At 35.7% G+C, this 9,856-nt stretch overlaps 1 long non-coding RNA gene across 1 annotated transcript; it reads left to right on the forward strand.

Moving 5' to 3' along the window:
- Positions 1-951: 951 nt before the first annotated feature.
- Positions 952-7,944, forward strand: LOC117341213. The gene is made up of 4 exons (XR_004535582.1): positions 952-1,019; positions 5,577-5,708; positions 7,567-7,658; positions 7,862-7,944. It is a non-coding gene; the product is annotated as an uncharacterized LOC117341213 (long non-coding RNA).
- The last annotated feature ends 1,912 nt before the right edge of the window (positions 7,945-9,856 follow it).

Raw genomic sequence — 9,856 nt, forward strand, 5'->3', positions numbered from 1 at the left:
AGGTGTGACTTTAAGGTGTGATGTCAGTAACATGTGACCACGTGAGTCGTGACGCTACCCTGACCAGGTGTGACTTTAAGGTGTTATGTCAGTAATATGTGAACGGGTGAGGTGTGACGCTACCCTGACCAGGTGTGACTTTAAGGTGTGATGTCAGTAACATGTGACCACGTGAGTCGTGACGCTACCCTGACCAGGTGTGACTTTAAGGTGTTATGTCAGTAATATGTGAACGGGTGAGGTGTGACGTTACCCTGACCAGGTGTGACTTTAAGGTGTTATGTCAGTAATATGTGAACGGGTGAGGTGTGACGCTACCCTGACCAGGTGTGACTTTAAGGTGTGATGTCAGTAATATGTGAACGGGTGAGGTGTGACGCTACCCTGACCAGGTGTGACTTTTAGGTGTGATGTCAGTAATATGTGAACGGGTGAGGTGTGACGCTACCCTGACCAGGTGTGACTTTAAGGTGTGATGTCAGTAATATGTGACCACGTGAGTCGTGACGCTACCCTGACCAGGTGTGACTTTAAGGTGTAATGCCAGTAGTATGTGACCACGTGAGGTGTCAAACTTCCATGACCAGGTGTGACTTTTCAGTGCGATTTCACATTCATGCGTCAGGTTGTCGTCCCATCATTCCTTGACAGCGTTTTTAACGACTATTGTGGGAATTAGACGTAAAACATCAAATCAACTAAAACAGTACCCTCGACGTCCTTTGAGATTGGGATAACCCGCTTAAATTTTCTGATAGTATTAAAAAATTAGTTAATTTCAAATACCACATTGGTGTTACAAAAAGAACGAAAACAAACGTAGAAAGTATGTAATCTATTGATCATGCCTGAGATTAAACATATGTTAAGATCATGCGAAAACCATAAATAGGTTATGTGTCAAAGGTTTCCTACAGTACGCCATATAAAAGGTTCGTGTAAATACCGTCCAGTCAGACCTTTATTACCGTCAATCATGAGGACTTTGGCTATTGTTACGCTGTTGGCCCTATCTGTCTGTAAGTACTGTATTTTATTTAGAAATCGTTCGTTGGTCAGTAAATGTCTCCGTGATATCTAACTTAATGTATCATGTCTGTGTTCTTACAATTCATTCACCACGATATTTTTCTCCTTTTCAATACTTTTCGCTTAAATTAACTGATTATAACTGGTATTCCGTTAAATTGGCAGGTCAATTTAAATTGGTTTTAGTATATAAGGAAACATGCGATGGTCTATCCGCTCTAGGTCATGGGAAGAGGTGTCTAACAATTAGTCCATTTGTTTGATGCTAATTAAGACGCGCGTATACATGATCTATTAATTTTTGCAACAATTACTTAACAATTAGCTAATCAATAGGTATAGAGTAAACGAGATCTATCATAATTAGTGTAACGGAGCTCACGATTAATTAAATTAAAACCACTGCCTCCGGAATCGAACCCGTGACCCGTTGGTAACTAGTCTAACGCTAAACCAAATAAGCTAGGGAGAAGCCCTCTAGACGAGGTGTGTTGTTACTACTATTTACCAGGGTTACACTAAGATAACTTAGTCTAGACGAGGTGTGTTGTTACTACTATTTACCAGGGTTACTCTAGATAACTTAGTCTAGACGAGGTGTGTTGTTACTACTATTTACCAGGGTTACACTAACATAACTTAGTCTAGACGAGGTGTTTTGTTACTAATATTTACCAGGGTTACACTAAGATAACTTAGTCTAGACGAGGTGTTTTGTTACTAATATTTACCAGGGTTACACTAAGATAACTTAGTCTAGACGAGGTGTGTTGTTACTACTATTTACCAGGGTTACTCTAAGATAACTTAGTCTAGACGAGGTGTGTTGTTACTAATATTTACCAGGGTTACACTAAGATAACTTAGTCTAGACGAGGTGTGTTGTTACTACTATTTACCAGGGTTACACTAAGATAACTTAGTCTAGACGAGGTGTGTTGTTACTACTATTTACCAGGGTTACACTAAGATAACTTAGTCTAGACGAGGTGTGTTGTTACTACTATTTACCAGGGTTACACTAAGATAACTTAGTCTAGACGAGGTGTGTTATTACTAGTATTTACCAGGGTTACACTAAGATAACTTAGTCTAGACGAGGTGTGTTGTTACTACTATTTACCAGGGTAACTCTAAGATAACTTAGTCTAGACGAGGTGTGTTGTTACTACTATTTACCAGGGTTACACTAAGATAACTTAGTCTACAAGAGGTGTGTTGTTACTACTATTTACCAGGGTTACACTAAGATGACTTAGTCTAGACGAGGTGTGTTGTTACTACTATTTACCAGGGTTACACTAATATAACTTAGTCTAGACGAGGTGTGTTGTTACTACTATTTACCAGGGTTACACTAAGATAACTTAGTCTAGACGAGGTGTGTTGTTACTACTATTTACCAGGGTTACACTAAGATAACTTAGTCTAGACGAGGTGTGTTGTTACTACTATTTACCAGGGTTACACTAAGATAACTTAGTCTAGACGAGGTGTGTTGTTACTAGTATTTACCAGGGTTACACTAAGATAACTTAGTCTAGACGAGGTGTGTTGTTACTACTATTTACCAGGGTTACACTAAGATAACTTAGTCTAGACGAGGTGTGTTGTTACTACTATTTACCAGGGTTACACTAAGATAACTTAGTCTAGACGAGGTGTGTTGTTACTAGTATTTACCAGGGTTACACTTAGATAACTTAGTCTAGACGCGGTGTGTTGTTACTACTATTTACCAGGGTTACACTAAGATAACTTAGTCTAGACGCGGTGTGTTGTTACTACTATTTACCAGGGTTACACTAAGATAACTTAGTCTAGACGAGGTGTGTTGTTACTACTATTTACCAGGGTTACACTTAGATAACTTAGTCTAGACGAGGTGTGTTATTACTAGTATTTACCAGGGTTACACTAAGATAACTTAGTCTAGACGAGGTGTGTTGTTACTAGTATTTACCAGGGTTACACTAAGATAACTTAGTCTAGACGAGGTGTGTTGTTACTAGTATTTACCAGGGTTACACTAAGATAACTTAGTTTTCAGATCAAGTGGCTGTTTTATTTTTAACTACTAGTATTTATTTATTTTTGTCATCTCTTAGTTTCTTTTTTTCTTGTACCGTAAAAAAGTATAATTGATCTGAATCTTAAAGATCAAATGACCACTTGTTTTGGTTATTCTAGAACTTAACGTGTATTTCAGAAATGTAACTGTGTTATTTGAAACTTTGTACTATAACTGTGATATATGACACTTTGTACTATAACTGTGATATATAACACTTTGTACTATAACTGTGATATATAACACTTTGTAGTATAGCTGTGATATATAACACTTTGTACTATAACTGATATATAACACTTTGTACTATAACTGTGATATATAACACTTTGTATTATAATTGTGATATATGACACACTGTACTATAATTGTGATATATGACACTGTACTATAACTGTGATATATAACACTTTGTACTATAAATGTGATATATAACACTTTGTACTATAACTATGATATATGACACTTTGTACTATAACTGTGATATATAACACTTTGTACTATAACTGATATATAACACTTTGTACTATAACTGTGATATATAACACTTTGTATTATAATTGTGATATATGACACACTACTATAATTGTGATATATGACACTGTACTATAACTGTGATATATAACACTTTGTACTATAACTGTGATATATAACACTTTGTACTATAACTGTGATATATAACACTTTGTACAATAACTGATATATAACACTTTGTACTATAACTGTGATATATAACACTTTTGTACTATAACTGTGATATATAACACTTTGTACTATAACTGTGATATATAACACTTTGTACTATAACTGTGATATATAACACTTTGTATTATAATTGTGATATATGACACACTGTACTATAATTGTGATATATGACACTGTACTATAACTGTGATATATAACACTTTGTACTATAAATGTGATATATAACACTTTGTACTATAACTATGATATATGACACTTTGTACTATAACTGTGATATATAACACGTTGTACTATAACTGATATATAACACTTTGTACTATAACTGTGATATATAACACTTTGTACTATAACTGTGATATATGACACTTTGTACTATAACTGTGATATATAACACTTTGTACTATAACTGTGATATATAACACTTTGTACTATAACTGTGATATATGACACTTTGTATTATAACTGTGATATATAACACGTTGTAGTATAACTGTGATATATAACACTTTGTACTATGACTGTGATATATAACACTTTGTACTATAACTGTGATATATAACACTTTGTACTATAACTGTGATATATAACACTTTGTACTATAACTGTGATATATAACACTTTGTACTATAACTCTGATATATAACACTTTGTACTTTAACTGTGATATATGACACTTTGTACTATAACTGTGATATATAACACTTTGGTCTATAACTTTGATATATAACACTTTGTATTATAATTGTGATATATGACACTGTACTATAACTGTGATATATAACACTTTGTAATATAACTGTGGTATATAACACTTTGTACTATAACTGTGATATATGACACTTTGTAATATAACTGTGATATATAACACTTTGTACTATAACTGTGATATATAACACTTTGTATTATAACTGTGATGTATAACACTTTGTACTATAACTGTGATATATGACACTTTGTACTATAACTGTGATATATAACACTTTGTATTATAACTGTGTTATATAACACTTTGTACTATAACTGTGATATATAACATTTTGTACTATAACTGTGATATATGACAATTTGTACTATAACTGTGGTATATAACACTGTACTATAACTGTGATATATGACACTTTGTACTATAACTGTGATATATAACACTTTGTACTATAACTGTGATATATGACACTTTGTAATATAACTGTGATATATAACACTGTACTATAACTGTGATATATGACACTTTGTACTATAACTGTGATATATGACACTTTGTACTATAACTGATATGTAACATTTTGTATTATAACTGTGATATATAACACTTTGTTCTATAACTTTGATATATAACACTTTGTAATATAATTGTGATATATAACACTTTGTAATATAATTGTGATATATAACACTTTGTATTATAACTGTGATATATGACCTTTTGTACTATAACTGTGATATATAACACTTTGTACTATAACTATGATATATAACACTGTACTATAACTGTGATATATAGCACTTTGTACTATAACTGTGATATATAACACTTTGTTCTATAACTTTGATATATGACACTTTGTACTGTAATTGTGATATATAACACTTTGTATTATACCTGTGATATATAACACTTTGTAATATAATTGTGATATATAACACTTTGTACTTTAACTGTGATATATGACACTTTGTACTATAACTGTGATATATAACACTTTGTACTATAACTGTGATATATAACACTTTGTATTATAATCTTGATGTATAACACTTTGTACTGTATCAGGCTTGGTGAGTTCCCAGTACTGCCTCACTAGTTCATACTGTAGAGGTAACGGACAGACAACTTGCGACAACAGTAATCTGGAATACTGTCACAACCATCACTGCACGTGCGCCAGCGCCGCCCATAATTCCGGTAGGTATGGATTTCTGTACAGGTGTCGTATCTTGTTTGTATTGTTTAAAGGTATATCAAAGTCAACAGCTATAGGATGATAAAGTACCAAGTTCAGTAACATAAAAGCAGACGAGAAATAAAAGGAAATGTTGAGATCCCTAAATGATGTGGGCAGTATGTATATCAAGTTCCTCTCAAAGTCCTGTAAACAGTAGAACACGATGAGGACAGTAAATATATTGAGGTACTCCCAGCATCCGTTAAACACAAAAGGAAACGGATAAAAATTTAATGAACCAACTTTTGTTCGACTTCTACTGTCAACTGTTGATGGTAGCGTCCCCATCCGTTAAGATTTGAGTTAAGGATGATCAGCGGTTTATGACGAGGGAACTTAATTTTCATCAATTGTTTGATATTTTCCTTGATTTCCATTTTATTTTTTATTTACTCTTTCTGTTCATTATTATCTATTGGCTGACTGGTCCTTATGGACAGTTAAGATTACTTAAGTAATTTAAGTTGATCGAGGTTGTCCCATCACCTCCATTCTGATATATATCAGAGTGACCTCCCTTTGTTGTGTGATTAACGTTACCCTGACAACTGATGGGGACCAAGGGTGTTTTACTTCCTGAAACATCGTGATCTTAACTTTAACCGTTTGTCCCCGTCGTCGTTTTGGAACCTTAGATCAAAACAGATAACTCGTTTTCTACAATAGTAGTTTAATCGAGTTTAAAGTCTCACTCACGGGGTGGTAGCTCTAATACGATACGTCTTACCAATCAAAAAACAAAGTGGCACGAATTTCAGAAACCAAGCTTTCTTACCAATCAAAAAACAAAGTGGCACGAATTTCAGAAACCAAGCTTTTCTACCTTTAACAAAATATCAATAACATGTGTAAACAGTACACATGTACAAACTGATATTGGCATGTAATTTTTGGAGGGATTAGACATGTGGCATCGAAAACAAAAACTTTCTCAACCAATACATTGACACCGGATTATTATCGAGAAGATAAAGGTCCTTCACCTCGTAAGATTCTAGGATTTGACTAGATTCTATAGGCTGCACGGCGTATGTATTCAACTATTTATTAATCTTGTTTAATGCTAATTTACAGGCTGTTCATCAGAGTGATTGTACTACCCATACACACTATATATAAATCTTGTTTAATTCTACTTGACAGACCTTACCTCACAGAGTGATTGTACTACCCATAGACACTATATATAAATCTTGTTTTGATTCACAGACTGTACCTCACAGAGCTATTGTACTACCCATACACACTATATATAAATCTTGTTTAATTCTACTTGACAGACTGTACCTCACAGAGTGATTGTACTACCCATACACACTATATATAAATCTTGTTTAATTCTTCTTGACAGACCTTACCTCACAGAGTGATTGTACTACCTATACACACTATATGTAAATCTTGTTTTGATTCACAGACTGTACCTCACAGAGCTATTGTACTACCCATACACACTATATGTAAATCTTGTTTAATTCTTCTTGACAGGCTGTTCATCACAGAGCTATTGTACTACCCATACACACTATATATAAATCTTGTTTTTAATCACAGACTGTACCTCACAGAGTGATTGTACTACCCATACGCACTATATATAAATCTTGTTTTTATACACAGACTGTACCTCACAGAGTGATTGTACTACCCATACACACTATATATAAATCTTGTTTTTATACACAGACTGTACCTCACAGAGTGATTGTACTACCCATACACACTATATATAAATCTTGTTTTTATACACAGACTGTACCTCACAGAGTGATTGTACTACCCATACACACTATATATAAATCTTGTTTTTATACACAGACTGTACCTCACAGAGTGATTGTACTTCCCATACACACACCTGTCTTCACTGTGTAGACCAACACTGTATTTGTGTTTAATCAGCAGTAGAGGTAAGTCTTGTTTATACATTGCAATAGGGGAAGGTTAACCTAAATCATTAAACTTTAACATAAGATATCAAAATTTATCGTCAAAGAGAAAATTAATAGAATGTAACTCATGAACTACCAATTAATCTAGTAAAATGAAACTTAAAACATTCATTCAGCTTTCGTTTGATATTCATGACTTGTGAATATTTTTTTCTTTCCAGGAAACTTTGTGGATTTCCCACTCCATTCTCTGCTGAAACGACTATGTTGATTTATCAGGATGGTAATAAAATGTAAAACATGACTGTGATATTCATTCATCATGTAAGATTAATGAACGAGTGTATGGAGTTTTAAAGAAACTGCCAAACCGTAGATGGACTATTTAAGCATTGAACTGCTTTCAGTTGGAAGTTATAGGCTGATGAATGCCAACTGGGCAAAGGCAAATTTAATGAAGCGCGCTAACTTCCAAATGAAAGCAGTTCAATGCTTATATTTACATTTGACAGCGATTTTTAAAGACTATATCCAGGAATTTTCCTCCGACGATGAATGAACAAATTATTAACGTCAAAGACGGAACAGCCGTTTCAACAGCCATATTTTGTTATCGCCGACGTGAAAATTATGACGTCACTATAATAATAACGTCATAATAAAGATTTGGAAGTTATGGACTCGTAACCTTCAAGGGAGCTTGGTAAAGTTATATAGTGGGGCTGCAGTGTCAATGTAAATATAATGTATTAGTCCCGTTAATACAATACAAACCGTAGATAGGACAGTCAGAGATTTTATTGTATGAGAATCGATCAGCTTACTTACCGGCCGAATCCTAGACTATAATAATATTCGATATCTGAAATGTTCATAGTAATATATTGGCCACAGCGGCTGAACACGTAGCTAGAATCGCAAGTCATCATTTAAAAGTGGATTCGACAGAATATTTAGAAAACAAAGAAACGTTTGTCTTGTGAAGTATAATTTGACTGTAAATGGGGAATGTAACCAGGAGTTCCGCAGTACTAGATTACACGTGGAGGTGTGACATGTAACCAGGAGTTCCGCAGTACTAGATTACACGTGGAGGTGTGACATGTAACCAGGAGTTCCGCAGTACTAGATTACACGTGAAGGTGTGAGATGTAACCAGGAGTTCCGCAGTACTAGATTACACGTGGAGGTGTGACATGTAACCAGGAGTTCCGCAGTACTAGATTACACGTGAAGTTGTGACATGTAACCAGGAGTTCCGCAGTACTAGATTACACGTGGAGGTGTGAGATGTAACCAGGAGTTCCGCAGTACTAGATTACACGTGGAGGTGTGACATGTAACCAGGAGTTCCGCAGTACTAGATTACACGTGGAGGTGTGAGATGTAACCAGGAGTTCCGCAGTACTAGATTACACGTGGAGGTGTGACATGTAACCAGGAGTTCCGCAGTACTAGATTACACGTGGAGGTGTGAGATGTAACCAGGAGTTCCGCAGTACTAGATTACACGTGGAGGTGTGACATGTAACCAGGAGTCCGCAGTACTAGATTACACGTGGAGGTGTGACATGTAACCAGGAGTTCCGCAGTACTCTAGATTACACGTGGAGGTGTGACATGTACCAGGAGTTCCGCAGTACTAGATTACACGTGGAGGTGTGAGATGTAACCAGGAGTTCCGCAGTACTAGATTACACGTGGAGGTGTGACATGTAACCAGGGAGTTCCGCAGTACTAGATTACACGTGGAGGTGTGAGATGTAACCAGGAGTTCCGCAGTACTAGATTACACGTGGAGGTGTGAGCATGTAACCAGGAGTTCCGCAGTACTAGATTACACGTGGAGGTGTGACGATGTAACCAGGAGTTCCGCAGTACTAGATTACACGTGGAGGTGTGAGATGTAACCAGGAGTTTCCGCAGTACTAGATTACACGTGGAGGGTGTGACATGTAACCAGGAGTTCCGCAGTACTAGATTACACGTGGAGGTGTGACATGTACCAGGAGTTCCGCAGTACTAGATTACACGTGGAGGTGTGAGATGTAACCAGGAGTTCCGCAGTACTAGATTACACGTGGAGGTGTGACATGTAACCAGGAGTTCCGCAGTACTAGATTACACGTGGAGGTGTGACATGTAACCAGGAGTTCCGCAGTACTAGATTACACGTGGAGGTGTGACATGTGACCAGGAGTTCCGCAGTACTAGAT

Source organism: Pecten maximus, chromosome 13 (genome assembly GCF_902652985.1).
Source record: "Pecten maximus chromosome 13, xPecMax1.1, whole genome shotgun sequence".
Taxonomy (NCBI): Eukaryota; Metazoa; Mollusca; class Bivalvia; order Pectinida; family Pectinidae; genus Pecten; species Pecten maximus.